At 31.1% G+C, this 19507-nt stretch overlaps 1 protein-coding gene across 7 annotated transcripts in view; it reads left to right on the forward strand.

The window, feature by feature from the left end:
- Positions 1-19507, forward strand: part of LOC139512644 (plexin-B-like) — a 120993-nt gene that overhangs the window by 4911 nt on the left and 96575 nt on the right. The window contains exon 1 of one of the 7 annotated variants that reach the window (XM_071300432.1): positions 9382-13534. The exons of 4 other annotated variants lie outside the window; for them this stretch is intronic. The gene's annotated coding sequence lies outside the window, so the exon portion shown is untranslated. Of the gene's footprint in view, positions 1-9381; positions 13535-13593; positions 13746-19507 lie in introns of those variants that run through there. 2 more of the 7 variants (XM_071300544.1, XM_071300415.1) reach the window with 2 other exon arrangements.

Below are 19507 nucleotides of genomic sequence, written 5' to 3' on the forward strand. Positions count from 1 at the left end.
GAGATTTTTAAGATGTTGATATTTGAATCAAAAAGCTTGCAATCTCTTCCAATTTTGACAGTATTTTAATGCAAATGTGTGAAATTATAAATATATTTATCAAATATTTTTGCACTTCTGAGAAGGTCATCATTAAAAATTTAGATTCCCAACCTACAAGGATGAACCATCACTCACAGGGATACATTTCTGACTATTGTAATCCTCTTGTTTCACACTGAATTGGCTGTTATGAATATTGGTCATTTACCAACCAAATATATAAAGGACATATTAATTCAAAAATGGAAAATTTTGGCTGATGAGATGTGTTCGCAGCTTCAATTATAAATATTTATGAATGTAGATAACCTTTTATCAGGTTTTGTGGACAAAACCCGTCATTTATCAAGTGTCAGAGCATAGAATGTAAGGGGATTGCTGCATCATTAATCAAAAACAGAACTGTCATTGGTTCTATCTGGGAAATTGTAGTAGGATTTTTTTCCATTTTGTTAGTGTCTCCAATTATGTATATTGATGCAATAAAGTGCATTCTTGAGCTGAAAAAAAATTATAATTGAAAAGATAAAATCTCAATTTTCATAGAAGTTTCGCATATCAATGACAATGATTAATTACAGTTGTGAGAAGCTGTGTTGACTTTCAGACAGCAACCAAACAACCCAGTAAACCTGAAAACTGTGTGTGCTATAAATATCAGTTTACTGAAACAATATGCAAAAGAAGTTGCTTAGAATGGTATGAAAGATATTTTTGGAGAAAAGTTATTAATATACATGATCTAGCAATATAGAAAACTCATTGTTTTGTGTAGTGTTGCTGACAAGAATGAAAGGAGATAAGCATTAATATAAATGTATGTAAGAAAATTAATAAAGGATAATAACCATTTCAATTCATTCATTTACATGTATATATAATCCTCCAAGAAGGCTATAATATCCAATAGTATTTTCCCTTAAATATGCCTTGAGTGAGTCAGTTTGACTTCATCAAATAAAAAGGCCTTAATGAAGATGTGGAACATCAAAGAAATTGTCATCCATAATAATCATCAACAATTGAAATAGGTTAATTTCAACAATGATCATTTAATGGTAGATTATCGGAAAATAAGTATTCGATTGATTACAACTTGTGTTTATATCCATAAATTTGACGAAATCACTGAGTATAAGTGATGGCTCGATTGACAGGGTCATTTATCACAACAGGTAGATTGGAGAAAAAATAAGACAGAATTATCACAGGACTGTAATTAATCGGCTTTGGCTACTTGATTGATAGAGACGGGTCAAATTATCTGTCTCTATGCTGATTATTTTGTATTATTACAAACTGTTGGTGCATTGTGGGACTATTTCCTGTAGAAATTGAATTACACAGATAACGTGAACTTGATTGATATTTTTTCTTCTGCCAATGAAATGCATAACGTGATTTCAATTTTCTATCTGACTGCGTTTTGTAATGAATTTGATCAAACGTAACAGTTTTCTGTTAATATTAAGGATTGCAAATGTTCAATCAGTCTGTCTGGTAGCTGAGAATATTCTATGATTGTGTACCTAAATGTAAATAGTAGAGACTTATAGTGTGATCTGAATTAAATGAACCAAACATAGGAAGTAAATAGCACATTTCACATATTTCTGGTTTGTTACACTGAGTTGTCTCAAGTTTGAATTAGGTTATAGTATGTCTGCCTTTGGGTAATTTGATAAAAAAAAGTTTTGGTCAGACTAAAAAAAAGTAGATGGAAAAAAAATCACATCATGTAAATTTAATTGAACATTTTATATAGAGAAAAAAACCCTGAAAATGGTCCTGATTTATCATGTTCAAAACTAATATTCTCCACACCAGACTGTGCATCCAAGTTTATAACAGAACTTAGCACATAATATAGTACCACAGTTTTGATGAATACTTCTTTTGTACACAGATTGGTACTCAAGTACTCAGTGCTGCATTCTTTGATACTTGGGTACTCAATACTTCATTCTTTTGAATATTGATGAAAAATGTGTATAGGTAGCATGCCGAAGGTGCCATGTATTATTTTTCTGATTAATAATAAATAACTTGATAAAACATGAGATACAGATTCATGTTTAATATGACAGGGGTCAAGCATTTGAATTGTGTGTTTATTTTATCTTAATATCCTAATTATGAAAGATCAGATGTGTCAAGCTTGCCTTATCCAAAAATCTTTGAGATTTGACAGGATACAGATGCACATTATGGAGTGTTGATTCTTGTTTTATTGCTTGATGCAAAAACAATTGCACCAGTAAATGTCCAATTAATGCAGAAAAAGATAGGCCTTCAGGCTGTCTGGAATATTTCATTTTGTCAGGGTTAAATTGAATCTGTATGAAAAGTTAGACAAGCCATCAATCTGGAGTAATATAGTACAAAATATGTATTTAGTAAAAAATGTAAAAAGTCACATTCTTGTATTAATAGCTAACCAGTACCATATGTTTGCATTTCAAATGGCTTTTTTCATTGTCTGTTAACTTTGATCATCTGTTTTAATAACTAGGCCATTTTGTTCTAAACTTAAATTTAACTGGTGCGATTTAAAAATATTTTTTTCATGAAATGTATAATTATAGTACAAAATGTGTTACTACAAGTATTGGGGAACACACTACAGCCAGAACCATTATTATCTTTACTCATAGTTAATTTGAAAAAAAAATCCCCAGAAACTAAATACCAAATTCTGTTCAGTAACATATTCAAAAATTCATGTGGGAACCTAGCTCTGAAAATATTTATTGCAGGCGCTATACAGTAAGTTACCTCATTGGAGTTAAAAGTACAAATAGTCCAGTCCAGTCCAGGTGGGTCTTTCATAATAGTTTCATATTTTAAGATGGTATGATTGACTTTAGCAAATCTTGATGGTTGGTTTGGAGAAATAAAGTGGAAAAGAAACCAATGAGGCAATGAAAAACCATGTCACAGAAAAGCTGACAAAACTATGGCAAAAAAAGAATATACAAATAACAAAAAGACATACAATTCACAAAAACACTACATGATTTATCTCCCCTGATCTCTAATGCTCAGTAAGTTATGAAAAAAGGAGGAAATGAAATCTCAAAAGTAAGAAGAAACACATAAAAACTCTTGCACCAAAAGAATAATAGCATAAGGACATTTGCTTATTCATACTTCCTCAGCTAATATGATGGCATACAAAGTGGCTGTCCCATCTTGTATTGTCTCTATTTGTCTCCCTTATGGTTCGCTAAACTTCTGGATTGACTTCAGTTTTAACCAATTGTACCCGTTTCCAATATATTCTCATTTATATTTTTGTTTAATCAAAATACTGATACTGATATTTTTTTCTCTGATTGCCTGGCATTCTAGAGATAAATATTCACCAGTTCGCAGTGCCAAAACAATGATGCCATCAAGTTTCCTTTAGTAGGATTGTAGAATGAATTGATTGAGAAACTAAATAATGTTTTTGAGAATCCTATGATCAAACAACGTTCTTTTGATTAAATTCAGTCAATTCAATCTATTTTAACACCAGTATATTCATGTGTGTGTCTTGTCATTGTCAACAGACACTAAGAATGACATTTGGTGCCTGTTATAGTTGACTAAACGGTATATAGGTTTTTCTCATTGTTGAAGGCCATACAGTTGCCTACAATAGCTTATGTCATCCACTTGATTTGAACTTGTCTCATTCAAACATACCAAACCTTCTTAGTTTTATATGTTGACATTCTAACAGCTTTCAGAATGTACTAAAAGAGGGGAAACCTCGGCTACAGCGTCCTTATATGATTTAGTCGTATCCGATGAGAAATGTTTAAAGCTTGTTGAGATTCAGCTGGTTGATTGTCTTTGATGACCTTGACCACCTTTGAGGATCTCTCACAACTGATAATTAATATCCTGATACTCATATTTACCTTGGTCAATTGAGCTTGAAATACAACATTCTGGTGTCAATTGAAAAAGGTGAATGATTGTCCTGATAAAAAAGAAATGAATTATTGATATAGTGGCGATATCAGCTAATTTGTTGTTTTAAATCAGTTGACTTTTATATTCCAGTTTTCAGAAGAGGTCCACAGTTTACAGTTTGCCTTTTACATAACACCAATGATGTTTGTCTGGCACTCAGATAAATTTTAGGATTTTGACAGATTCATATGATTATTTATTGTCCTGATAATTTTTCCTTATCATTGATAGTCTGAAGGGTAGTGCTTTGATCACAAGATTAATATACAGAACCTCATTTTGTTTTTATTTATGGATGATGAAAGTATGTTTCAAGAAAAATTATAGTTTTGCAATAAAAATGATAAAACAGAGATAAACCGCCCAGCATAATCTGCTCACATTTGCATCTTAAAAGGATCAGCAATAGCAAATACAATTTAAAAGGTCATATTGGAATTTATTTTTACACCACAAGGATGTCAGTAAAGATAAACAAAAGTGAAATAATTGTATACTTTTGTCATGTTTATAGGAGAAAATGGCAATATACTTGAGGATTATGGTATAATTACCAGATGAATTATTGCTCTCTGATATATATATATTATTGTTTTGAAATAAAGAAATTGGGACTTTAGCTGGTAATTTATTTTTCTCATCAATTTGAAAACGGAAATTGTAGATGAACATTTTTCTGTTATGTTTAATTAGACCATCATTTATTGTATAAATGTGGTGTTCTTTTTCAAGTTGAACAGCATCATAGGTTTAGAGAATGATTTAAATAAGAAAACACATAAATAAACATGGAAAAATCAATGAAAATCTACAAAACAGAGATGAAAATTGTTTGGTAATTGCCAGTAATTGTGCTTTCACCACACGAACTAGTACAATATTCTATTAAAAAAAAACAGTTAAAAAACATGGCAGCTGAATTGCCTTGGGATTATGATACAGTTTTCAGATGTATCATTTCGATGTTTTAAACTATTTTTATTTAAAACTGACAATACAATTATTCACGTTTCAAAGGAAACAGTTACTGATTAATGGCTTGTGAGATAAAGGGCGTAAACTCTTATCTCCTACATGAAGTGGTGCTATTCATATTTCATGGCATTTTAAAATATGATATGGCTTAAATAATATAATTATTTGCTACAATTAGCCACATATGTTTGACTACACCATTGAAAATGTTCTGACTCATTTAGTGGGCATATTGATCCATGCTGAGCTTTGGTATAGTACACTTTCATATTAGCCGTTTTTTTGTATTTGAAGAAAATGATAAAAGTGATTACTTTTCCTAAAATCTCTAACCCTATCAGATAGATTTATAAAATTGCACCTGAATCAACTGAAATTGTACATTTAACTTGAGCTAAACTCCCTTGAAAAATCATTCAAGTACCCCATGCTGTATTCAGTTTTTATAAATGTCTTCCAGCATAGCTTTGTGTTACTTTACTGATATTCAAATTCATTTCAATTTCTTCTGCAATCTGATTTTTCTCTTCAAATTAGCAAACTCAACGAAGGTGGTCATTACTGGAATTTTCATGCTTAAGGGTGCTTCATTTTTAGTGGAATATCAATTTTTAAGATATACTGATTTTGTCTTAAAAATTAGCTCGCTAACGAAGATTTATAATTTCTGACATATGGTTCTGATAAAATTCTGCAATTTTTTTCCCTGTGAAGAAAAAGTAATGAAATTCAGCACTAAAAGCTTTTAGCTAATTTTGATAAATTGTAATGTCATGTTTAAGAAGTTTTGTACTTGAGTTGTCCCTGATGAATCCACTTGTTTATAGTTGTTAATTGTTTTGATTGAGTCTATTGTCAGATAAAGGGTAGAGTTGAGGTAAATCTTCCTTTTGGCAGTTAAGGTTTATCAGATGTATCTATTTTGTTGTGTCACTTTGGATCACTTCTTTATTCTTACTTTGTATGGCATCATACTCTTTTTAATCTCTACCCCTTAGAAATGGCTGGACAAGATAAAAATAAAATTTTCAGATGCTAGATTTAACTACTTGTTCTAAGTTATTTTGAGGTTGGAGTTTTGCATACCAAAACATAGACTTTGCCATTTCTGCTGACATTATTTTGGACACAGCAGGTTAGATATCGCTTCTTAGGATGTCTCCACACCTCTTTTTTTTACATTTAAAGCATCATAAGTCCTATAAAATGTCCAACAAATAAGTTTTTTAAATATTTTGTATAATTATAAACACCACTAAACTTTCTCAAGTTGCAGTTTTGCTATATTCTTCTCTATAATGTAATTTGAAGATGGAAATGGGGAATGTGTTAAAGAGACCAAAGAGCAAAAGACAGCAGAAAGCCACAAATGGGTCTTCAACACAGCAAGAAAATATAAGGGTGATTTATTAAAAGATCAAAGGTTTTAAACAATCTAAAGAAAATAACCTCCTTTGCAGCATTGAATATATCATAGACAACATTTCCATAAATAGAACAACTGCCTATGTGATCTCATGGTGGGTTTCTTGTCTTGGCTTCATGTAGTTGTGGCTTTGATCCAAGCTATTTAACACTAAAGACCTTAAAATAGCTGTTTGCTGTTTCTCTCTGTTCTGGAGTCTGCTGGCTGACAAGTCTTCCTGTGGACTGTTACTTTGTAAAACTTAAAACCATACAAATCTATCTCAGCATTTTGCTGAGGTACTTATATATCAAATGAAGGTTTTTTCCTTCTAAATATGCATGAAATATTGGCCAGGGAACTTTCAGTTTGTTGTGGACTTGTTAGATTGAAATTCTCTTTGGTTTGGTATTTTATAAAATTGAGAATGGAAATGGGGAATGTGTGAAAGAGACAACAACCCGACCATATAACAGACTACAGCAAGGAACTACTTGGAATCACATTTAACTTAATATATTGAAAGGTAATGCCTCGGACAGGAAGTACACACTTCTCTTATGGATCTCTGGGATTTATTAAATTAAACACTTGCACTTTTTGTAATTGAAAGTTGTACTCTGTGAGTTAACCATTTTGAGCTGTAAAATTTTGTCGGCTTCAACTAAAAAGACTTAAAAAGTACAATTCTGTTATGGTTTGTAATTTGCAATGACACAATTTACATTTCATTTATATGAAAAACTTACTACAAGATAACTAAAAAGATTTCAGTTGAAATAATCATGAAAATGAGTTAAGTTTTCTATTGTGTAAACTTGTGAATCTGATGTGGAGAAAATAACAGATTATATGTATGGTATGCTAATAAGCAATTATTGGTATGCCACAAACTACACCCCATTAACTTGCTGCAAATTACCAAGTGATAGTTGTAAGTTATTGCACATTAACAGGGTGAATGTTTTAAGACAACTTGCATCGCTATGTTAATTAACTGGTGGCATATTCCTACAAAAAAAGTCAGCGTGGAACTGTTTTTATACATCTGATACTATATTTTGACCTTTTATCATTCAACAGCTTTGTTTAGTTTTGCATTCTTACGTCTAGAATTACTTTGGAAATGGGGCATAAAGTTATGTAAAATAGAATTATTTTTGTTTACTTTGTACTGGTATATGTTTCTGCCTTTGATTTTGGAAGTAAATTTTACAATTTTATAGATGTTTAATGTTTATTCTCCTGAAACAGCTGTTCTTTGTTAATATACATTAAAAAAAAAACTTAAATAGGATCAACACTGTATGAATGTTATTGGAATATAATATTGTAAACTTCCTAAAATTCCAGTGCACAAACTTCATCTGTTCTTGTTTTTATGGAAGCAAAATATTCTGAAATATAAAACCTTGCATTCGGTTTGTAGAAGAATACAGCCAGTGTTTTAACTGAAACAATTTTTAAGAGCCAATTTTTTGCTTTGCTGGTTGTTTGTCAAACTAGGATGCTTTAAAGCCATGGTTTCATTAGGCTAAAACTAGTAAGATGAACCTGAAACTGTTGAAAGTAAGTAAGTGAATAAAACTTTATTTTGATTTGTCAAATTGACAAACATATTACAACATAAGCTTTTAACGAGCTTTTCATTGAATATTTAGATCTTGACATATTATTGACTTTCTCCAAAGAAAATATTTTTTTCTATTACTCCATCACTTTCTGTTCTGGCAGAGAACAACCTCAATTTTGTAGAGAACTCAGACATTTCATGTCTGTATGATTAGAATGAATATAAGAGATGTACTAAGGGTGTATCTCAATGAGACAGCTTCTTAATGACAAAAGTAATCAAAACCTATCTAGAGAACACATTCTGACATTGCAGTCTTTCATACATTAGACAGGTGTCTATATAATATGTCAAGCTCTTAATTGCCTGGGTGGAAAAAAGTTGAACATATTTTATCTAATAGAAATGAAAACAACCTGTTTTTTTGAATTTGTTCATATAGAACTTCTATAATCTGTCAGTAACTGCAGGTCTTTGAACGGTGTCTGGTTAATGTTTTCACAGTCTTTCTCAATTATGAGCATTTAAGTGTTGATGATATGATGCCTGGTTAAAAGGAGGAATCATAATTGACAAATGTTTGACAATGTGTTTATTTTTGTAGAGAAATCAGAATGTCTTGGGTGCTTCATCAAATAGAAAAAATTGTTTGATTTAGATTGTCAAAACAGTGAAGATATCAATGGAATATCAACAATTCTTTTTGTAAGAAGATGAGCATGATGATAAGCATACAACTTATTCCATTCTCATACTTCTAGAATGCATATTGTAGTTCTGTCTCGCCTGTTTATTTCTTTCCGCTCTGGCTTCCAGGCGACTCCAACCAGAATAAAAACTTCCCGCCAAGAAATAGCCAAATAGTGGTGAAAGTGGCATTAAACACCAATCAATGAAACACTCTATCAAATATTTCTGTTGCATGTCTTTTTTCCTTGAAATTTGATGCTGTGTTGTATATGAAAGTATGTAAATGCTTATGGCTTTTATTATGATAATTATGTTAAATTTTGTCACACTTGGGTCGTATTTATACATGTACAGATCATTTCAACAGTTTAAATGTCTGAAAAGTAAAGTGTCTTTCAAATTTGTAAAAAGAAATAGAAATTGTGACTTTTAAAGTGTGCTTTATGGCATACATTGAGATTTTTGTGAACAAAATTGTTGATATAAATTCGTATAAATATTCAGAAATAATGCAACAGTAATTCAATTTAACAGCATTTTTAGCCTTGCATATATGCTATCATGTCATATATATCCTCATTCCAAAAAAACCTGAGTTGACATTTATTGTCAATATAAGTATGGATCTCTGATATTTGGCAGCACAATATTTGTAATTTAGACATAATTGACATTGTATAATATAATGTGTTTAGTGAAGATAATACCATGTAAAAAGGTTGTGAAATTTGATAACATAAAAGAACCTAGGATTGTTTAAATCTCCTGATATTTACATTAATGTTGTCAGCATTAATATTCCATCAAACTATTTTTTGGAGTAGATCTAGCCCCATGGAATGTTTACCCTGTAAACAGAGTTTTAGCATGAGATGAACAACTGCAGCTTAAGTATTGAAAACACATGTTTTACTCCAAGTAAAATAACATTTACATGAAATATAATACATTTGAATTAGCTTTTATGTTTTATGCACAGCTATTTGATTCATAGTCATTCCATATTATCAAAAAAAAATTAAAAAAAAATTAAGGACTTACCAAAGCATCAGTTGCCATCAATTATTGTCGCTGTCGATTCTCTGTCAATTTGATTCTGGGTCCATTGTCAAAAGAACACTGAAGAAAACTATTAAGAAACTTTATATTTAGGGGATTGATGATTTGGAAGATGCTTTCATTTATGAGTTTGACTGTCCCTCTAGTATCTTTCGTCCCTCTTTCATTTGATTCTTCCCTAAAACATATCTTTTTTTTACAATTTTTCGCTAATCTTTGAAGGAGTGATTTTCAATCTTCTCTACAAATTATTCTCATTTGATTTAGACCAAATCATGACCCACAGAGTTATCTTTGATTCTGTTTAGTCAATTGTAAGACATATGTCCTGATTTTTGTCTGTTTTGGGCCTTTTCAAAAGTTGGTCAACAGTTTTATTTTGATAAATACATACAGATGAAACAAGAAGTAATGGGTGAAGGAGATTTCTACTTAAATTATTAATGAAGATTTAAAGAAGGTATTCTGCATTTTAATGGCTCTGTTGAAATTTACCAATTTTTTATGCCACAGCAGCCGAGCAATAAGGCAAAGAGGACATTTAGTGTGATCTTGACAGTCTGTCTTTGGACCATCCCATTTTCATCAGAAAAGCAAGCTATATCTAGGGCAAACGTCCTTAGACACATTCCTCTTTAAATGTTATGCCCATGCCGCAAGGCAAAATTGGCATTAAGAGTAGCCCTTGACCATCTGTCTCTTTTTTTCCTGTTCTTCTGTCTGTCCCATTTTTATGCCCCATTTATTGGCATAATGTTTTCTGGTCTGTGCGTCAGTCCGCCTGTTCGTTCGTTCCTCCGTTTATCTGTCGGTTCGTCCTGTCTTCAGGTGAAAGTTTTGGTTAAAGTTTTTAGTCGAGGTAGTTTTTGATGAAGTTGAAGTCCAATTAACTTCAAACTTAGTACACATGTTCCCTATGATATGATCTTTCTAATTTTAATGTCTAATTAGAGATTTTCCCCCATTTTCACGTTCCACTGAACATAGAAAATGATAGTGCAGACGAGGCATGCATGTACTGTGGACACATTCTTGTTGTTTATAAAGCAAGCTTGCATGGGGGCATTTGTATCTTTAAACACATTTTTCTTTTGATAGTTTAATTATTTTAAAATCGTTTAGTTTAATTATTTTAAAATCTTAAACAATTTTTCATCGGTTTTGTTGTTTTTAGCGTGAAAATCAAAACAATTTCCAGAAAATAAGAAATTAAAAAAGGTGTGGACTCGAGTGATGATTTGAGCAACTATTTTGCATACTTCAATTATGAAAAACTGTGTGATGCATTATGTAACATTTACATTATGAAAGAACTGTTCATATAATTTATAGTTTTGAAATATCATTTTATTTTGTCTGCTTCTGTTTTTTTATGTCTTTTCCAGCTCTGTGAGTTAAATAGATAGCTGTTGCATAATAGAGCAATTTATTTTCTGTTATAATAAAAAAGCCATGAAACATATTTCGGATCTTTATCATTGAACATGTTTTCGGTTCTGTTTTTGAAATGCAAAATTGATAAAAGTGTATTAGCATATAGTGCAAAGCAATTAATTCTCACGATATCAATTTAATTTTTCACCCTTTTTTGATGAATTTGTTTGCTATTATTATAATTTGGTGCCAGATTGATGAAATGCACAAATAATTTCTACAATTCGACATCCTATTTCCATATGTTTAAGAAATAAAGAATTTTTGAAATTGCAAAAAACATTCTTTCTCACTGCTTGATTGACACTCACGACTTGTTATAGAGATACGATTCTTAGAGCATGCCAGGAAACTGTGGTCTCTGAAATTACATAATACATGCACCAGAACTAGACTCAACTTAACTGCACTTGTGTGGTAACACAGTATTTTGTTGATTTTGGCTTCCCATGAGATCTGTTCTATCAGAGAATGACTAAATCTTTTATTTTGAAACAGAGTTCCTTGTTGTAAACTTTATCAAAACAGTAAATCAGTTTATGTTTTTGGCAGGTAAATTAATGGCGGGGAAACCATATTTTTATGTAATTCTACACTTTTGTTTTCTGTATTTTACAAAGTGCATTAAGATTAAATTCAGTATTCTTGGGAAAATAAAATTAAAAGCCAATACATTCACTCAGTAACGAAATTTAACAAGTTGAATATGAATATTCTGGATGCATTTGGATTTCCAAGAGAGCATAATGCAACCAAACAGCAACTGAATGGTTTTCCATATATCTCATTTATTCTTTTTATTGGTAAATAAAGAACTTTACGAATTGTTGTTGATATTTCATAACATTATGACTTTTGTTACATTTTTTTTATTACCACATTTTAAAATGATCTTTTTGAGAAGTTCTTGAGTGCAATAAAACAAGATTTATGGGTGAAGATATTCTATGAGGAAATGTTACTCTGCTTCAATAGAAATTTAATCTAGGATAAAATAATTTGTAAGATTTTATGAGCCATACAACAAGTATTATATTATGGTTATTACATCTAGTTTGGAATGATTTCAAGGGATCATACTCATCATAGTATACTATAAACAAATTCTTTGTTGTTGGTAAAACAGCTGTTATGTATAGCAATAGCCCCATGGCAGAATATTGGTGCCATGTTATCTTTGTTTTGGAAGAAGTTTTACTTCTCTCATTCTTCTCAGCTAGACTAATTTGTCTGACTAAGATTTCTATTCTATTGTTAAAATATCGAGAAATTCATTAGTTAAGATATTTTGATGTTTTATATATTTTAGATTTTTTTCTGATGGCTAAAATACTAGTTTAGTTTGGCATCTTATTGTGCAATTACTTCCAAAAATATCATTCTTTTCAGAAATGTATATTTCATTGAAATTTATTTTGTCATTTTGCCATGTATATGTCTATGATCATAGAAGCCAGAAATGAATTTTCAAATGGGAAGTACAATGTAGACTCCTGTTAACCAGACAATACATTTCTGATCTATAGGTTGATAATAGATATGGGATTTTTTATTCTGTACTGAGTGTTTGCTCAGACATTGTTTTCTGGTCTGTATTTGGAGCTTTTTCTTTGATGGTAGTCAAGGTCATGGCCTACAGCAAAAAACAACAAAGAAGACTAGCAACAGTCCAACTGACTTACACAGAAAACAAAAAATGGCACCTTAAACTGGAAGTGAACTTTGGTACTCCAGATTTTATCATAGTTGATGTGTATCATTCAGGATACTTTTTGTTGTAACCTTCAGCAGTAGTATGTTTTGGATAACTTAAAAATATAATGGTTATTTAACTATTTGCATGATCATCACCAAAGTTGCTTACCAGACCTTGGCTAGTTGAGTTTTCCCCATGATCTTGATGGCATTGACATTACTCAATCTTTTGTTTTCTGTGTCAATTGTTTTGCTGGACTGTTATTTATCTGTTCTTTTTCTACTTTAGTTCAATACACAAAATTACTACACTTATATTAAAAAAATCAAAAGCAAAGGAACAGCATTTTATTGCTGTTCTTCATCTCAAAGACACAATTATGCCTTGAACATGGAACAAAACTTACTCAATTTTGTAACTACAGATCAAAATGGCTAATGGCACTTAGATTTTTCTCCTATAATGCATCAAAGCTCTATAATATTGCATGAGAACTTTCAACTTTGTAAGATGCCAGAAATAAGTAAGAAACTTACTGTTTTGTGTTACTTAATATATTTTAAGCAATAATCAATATTTTTTTCTTGTTAGAAGTAAAGCTCTTGACACATTGGTAGATAGTGAAATCTTATATGCCATGCAAACTTGCAATCTGAAGTAATTAGTAGTAGATTTCCACCTGTCTTCTACTGCACAGGTAATTTGTTTCTGATTATAGTTCCAAGTAAATATAAGCTGGCAGCTGGGATGATGGATGGGTTATTCTATCTTTGAAGTGTGGTCAGTTTCATTACCTATGTAATGAGTGATTTGGCCTTTATATAAACATAATAGGTGGACAAGGATAATTTTGATGGGAGTAATGACTGCCTGGGACATTGAATATTTTAGACAAAGCATTAGATAAGGTAGGATGTTGTTTGGCATGTTTCAGTTTAGGTTTGAATTTGTTGAAACATCTTTAATACTTTAATACTTTCTTAATATTTGTTCAGATTCATTGGTGGATTGAATATAAAGTAGAATCCAAAAGTTTTAATGAGCAACACTAAAAGTGTGGATGATTTGAAAAAGTTTGGGTTTATGGCAGTTAAACTTTAAAGTTGTGGTCACATATAAAATTGAAACTTTAAGTTCACTCATGTTCATTTTGATGTGAAATTAAAAAAAAAACACCAAATTTTGACCAAGATATCACAGTTAGATAAATATAAAAATGTGATAGTGCAAGTGGGGTACACTGTCATAAGAACACATTTATTCCTGTTTCTATGTTATTTTCAAGTGGTTGGCATTGATTTGTTAGAGCATTGGCATTCATGCTTAAATTAAGACACAACACAGTTATGTTTTATTAGCAATCCATGTTTTTGTATGTTTTATCAGAGAATGGAGTTTTTTGTTTTACACAGGGTTAGAAAAGTTGATCCATATACAGACTAGGATGTACTTTACTGCTATTATTAGATATTACAGTATTTTTGTTGTAATAAAATTTTCAGTAAAATACAAAGTTTATTGCAATTATAATTTAGAAGTAGCTTGAAAATGCTGTCTGTTTTGAATTAAATTTGTTATAACATGTTTAAAGATTACTATTTTTCATTGCGTAATGTACATTAGACACGTTTTATCTGATTAAGGAATTTTTAAAGCAAAATTAAATAAATAAAACATTTTAAATTGACTAGCCAGACAGAAAAAAATCTTTTTTCAAAATTTGATTGACCCTCTTGGATCTTTATTGAAATTTTAAATCTAGTCAGTCTGCCAGTAAACAAGATAGAATGAGGTTTTATTCATTGATAATCATTTTATCACCACTTCATGTAACTATATTTACATCCCTAAATTGCATAGAAAAAATGTGTAATAACGATGTCTTTAAATATTAAAATATCATGTGATTTACTGGTTTGAGTGCCATGTCTAATCAGAAATAATGTGACATTTCAATTTTCACTAATTTCCATTAATTCCTATTTTTACATTAGAAAAAGTTATACAACTGCTGTTCATTTTTTATTTCCATTTTTTTCTCATAAACCTAATCGTGATCATCAGATATGACAGTTGTAAATATCAAAGAGAAATGGGATGTTTTATGTGGTTTGGTTTCTCATTTTATATTCCACAGTGGCTGTAATAATAATACTGTAAAAGTAGACTATTTTGGATCATTTTGATAAGTCATTTTACATTTTAGCATATGTGTTTAGATTCTTAACTGTCTTCTTTAGTGTAAAACAAATGGAGAGGGGAAATTACCAAGTAGGCGATTAAAAACCCTAAATTGATGGAAACCATAAATACATATGGCCTTAAGAAAAATGATACAAGGGCATTCATACTACTTATTGTAAGCTAAAGATTGAGGAAGAAAAGAATAGTAGTCTGCAGGTGTTTCATTTGTTTTAAAGTCATAAGAAACCTCAAAATAAAAAAAATTATGCATATGTTTTTTATAACTAAATGGATAGTTTTCATTATACAACTTATGAACATATACTTTTTTCTGAGGAAAATTCTTTAATTTGTCCACATTTAGAAGAAGTTTACTTATTTTTAATTGCTTCCTTCAGGAAGCAATTTGCCGACATATTTTCCGTATGCATAGTGACCTGAGCGTATTTCCCTTTAACCTCCTCGTAAAAATCCGGTGGTTGCAATATGCATGGATATGTCATAAAAATAAACAATTATCTGATTGTACATGTTAAACACGTACTCTGTGAATACCCATGCTTATTGTTATTTGTTTACTATTAGGTTACAATCGGTAAACTTCGGCTTCAAAACACGACATTTAATGAGCAGCCATATTTGTTAAATCATAACAGACAGAGAGAAAAAAAATTGACGATTATACGATATATTTGCGTAAAAAATGAGAAAATCGTGCACAGAGGACTAAGTTTATGATATGTACATGCATTGGTTCAAGAATTGGATAAACATTATTTTTCACCACTCACTCATTTCTTATGACTTTAAGCTTTCTCTTAAATGATTTCAAATACATGTATTCACTACTTTTTCCAGAAAAAATGGTAGGCTTTATGACTTTTTGCTGAGCTTTGGTCTCTTAATTTGTTTTTATCTTTTATTATCTTGATTATAAGTAATGACACTACAAATTTACATTCAAAAGCGAACCACTATGTATAATAATATTCAGATGTAGTGTGATTGCCAATGAGATAAATGTCTACCAAAGACAAACAGGAAAGTATATCAAGAACTAAATGTGTGACCTTCAACATCGAGCAAAACCAATACCATAATGAAAGCTATAAAAGGCTTAAGGCTGACAACTGTAAATTAATACTGGTACTGAATTCTGAAACCAATTATATATGGCCTGATTTATGCTAATAATTTAACAAAAAGCAAATTATGGCAGAGACAGCAACCAATACTAACCACTGGGTAACTCAGGCAAATAAAGATTGTGGCAAGAATTAGCATGTTTATGTCCTAGCCTTCCATAATGATGAAGCAGCACGTTTAATGAACATGAGAACAGTTAAGTAAGCAGACCAGCCAAAAAAACATTGAAGGTCAACCTACATTTAAGGGTTTGTCAACTTTAGATACAAGTAAGAAGATGTGGTATGATTGCCAATGAGACAACTGTCCACAAGAGACCAAAATGACACATACATTAACAACTATAGGTCACTGTACGGCCTTCAACAATGAGCAAAGCCCATACCGCATAGTCAGCTATAAAAGGCCCTGATATGACAATGTAAAACAATTCAAAGAGAAAACTAATGGCCTTATTTATATACAAAAATGAATGAAAAACAAATATGTAACACATAAACAAACGACAACCACTGAAATACAGGCTCCTGACTTGGGACAGGCACATACATAAATAATGTGGCGGAGTTAAAACTTGTCTATCAAGAATTTTAGTTTTTCCAAATATTTTTTAGTGTGCAACTTTTGAACTGCTACAGATCTACAAAAGAAATATGTAATAAATTGATTCACAGCTAGGTTGCCTTCTGTCTGCGTGTTTGCGATCAGAATCTTGCTGTTAAAGATGTTATCGCACAGTAACTAAGTATTTAGTAATATGGTATTAAAGTTTAAATAAATCTCTCAAGTCATCTGATAATGATATTGATAGTAAATAATTGCATATGTTTTATATACTTGGGTAAGTAGGTACTTGCAAATTAACATAAAGTGTAGAATGAATCATGTTCTGTCATAGTTTTCATTGATTTATCACAAGTTTGCACTCTATGTCAAGTGTCAGTGCAAAGTGTAGAGTGAAAGAATTTTAGATTGGTATAAATTTAGTGTGACACCTGTTTGATTTATTCAAGAAGCATATAGCTAACACATCCAACTTCCCGTCCTTGTTCCTAATGTATCCTAATGTGGTCCTTGTTCCTAATGTATCCTAATGTGCATGAAATATTTTGTACTGAGGCAAACAAAATTCAATCAATCATTACCCCCTCTCCATTCAAAAATATAATAAGGCAAAGTCTATATTTCATTTAGGGGAAACACCCTATAATAATCTTAGATATAAAAAAGAAGATGTGGCATGATTGCCAATGAGATACTGTCCACAAGAGAGTCTGCTTTACATATATATCTTAAATGCATGACACAAGGCCAAAAATTTACTTGTTATGTGCATATTAATGAAACCCCATTTTTATCCCTTGAAATTGAACAATCTGAAACAACTGTAGACCATTAAAAGGCAATAAAAAGTTTTCTTGCAATATAAACAATGCACATCTCTCCCAGTACTTGTCTAAATAATCTCTATGAAGTCAAATTTCTTGAGTCAAATTTGAGAGTTATTGTTAAAAGGTTCCTTATAATCCCCAGACCCCCAAATTTATCAAATAATGTACTACAACGGTTAAGGTACTGTTTAAGGTCATTGTTATTGAACTTCAAGGTCATTATCAGAATTCATGAAGTAAATTAAAACATATTTGATATTTACCGATAGTGAGTATGTCTGTCTGCTTTCTAAATCCTGCATATCGTTTGCTGATCAACAGAATTTGAAAAGAATTTAAAACTTTAATTGATAGCTTTCCAAAATGCAATTACCCAATGCTTTAAAGTTGATTTAAATATAAAAAAGAACAGATGATGCATTCATACCTGGAATCAATGATTAGAAAAGTTCACCGACTACTTTCATGATATTCCAAATTTAGCAAACTAATTAGTTTGCCATGTGAGAGTGGGGGCATAAAATTCAAGAAAAAGTTTTTTAAAACAATTTACATTGGCATTATTGTAGAAAAACATGAAACTTGATGTGGAAAACTAATTACTTCTTATAGAAGCCGACATCATAAAATTATATATAATTGACAGAAAGTCATCAAGTCTTCAATTTTATTAGTGTTGCTGGTTCTCCATATTAATTTTTATGTATCACATCTTTTATAAGTTTCAGTATCCATACTTTTGTAATCCTTATTAACATGCAAACTTCATTAAGCATGTTATTAGAACCAGAAAATAATTAAAGTTAGCATTATTAACACCCTATAGTGAAAGATCTTTAACTTTGATCTATAAGAACAGCATCATGCTATTCAGCATTTATTTCATGTCCATCCTAGCATTTGGTGTAGTTTTTATTATACATCCACATGCTTTTCTTATTGAAAATATACAAGTCTGATGAAGATAAAACATGCATAAAACTGCAGGTTACTAGCAACTGAAAATAGATCAGTATGCATGAGGAAATTTACATCTCTTTTGAAGCTATTTAGATAATATGTATCACAATTGCTTTATACTAATCTTAATAACATCCACTTCCAAAATCAAAGTGAGTAGTAAAATTATATACTGTATTCATCAAAGAATTAAAATGAAATTTTAGACTTGATACTTTTAAGGCTGTATGATCTACTTGAGGGGGCATGATACAAAAAGAGAGGTCAGCTACTTATACTTGAGGTTTCAGTCACAAAAAGAAGAGATGAGTGGACTGATTGGCATGTTCCTGCTGAAATAAATTTCCCCTGGCTTTTATCATTATTATTGAACATATACATTCTATGAAATCACAATTACTTGACATCATTTTGAAATTACGAAGAAAAAACACTTTGTTCTCTTTGTTTGATCCTTTCTACATATATCGGTGATAATTCTCCCACTTGATTTTCTTCAGAAATAACCTTAAACCAACTTGCATGCATACCATCTCTTTATTTTAAATATGAAGATCAAGAAAAATGACCAGATCTATGAATGGGTTTTGGGATGTTCAGTTGTTGTTTCTTACCTTAATTGTAACTGTGTAAGCTGCTGTCACATGCAATTATTGCCCACATAATATTATGTTCTTTAAAAGAGTTGGACTTGCAGCCCTTTTTAATCCAGAGAATTTCACATGACTTGCTCTGTGTTGAAGGTGGTACTCTGACCTATAATCAGTGGCGGATCCAGAATTTTTCATAAGTGGGGGCCCACTGCCTGACCTAAGAGGGGGCCCGCTCCAGTCACGCTTCAATGATTCCCTATATAAGCAACCAATTTTTTTCCCAAAAAGGGGGGGCCCGGGCCCCATGGGCCCCCTCTAAATCCGCCTCTGATAATGGTTTACTTTTTACAAATTGTGACTTGGATTGAAAGTTCTCTTTGGCACCCACACCACATC

The sequence above is a fragment of the Mytilus edulis genome, chromosome 1 (assembly GCF_963676685.1).
Source record: "Mytilus edulis chromosome 1, xbMytEdul2.2, whole genome shotgun sequence".
NCBI classification, from domain to species: Eukaryota; Metazoa; Mollusca; class Bivalvia; order Mytilida; family Mytilidae; genus Mytilus; species Mytilus edulis.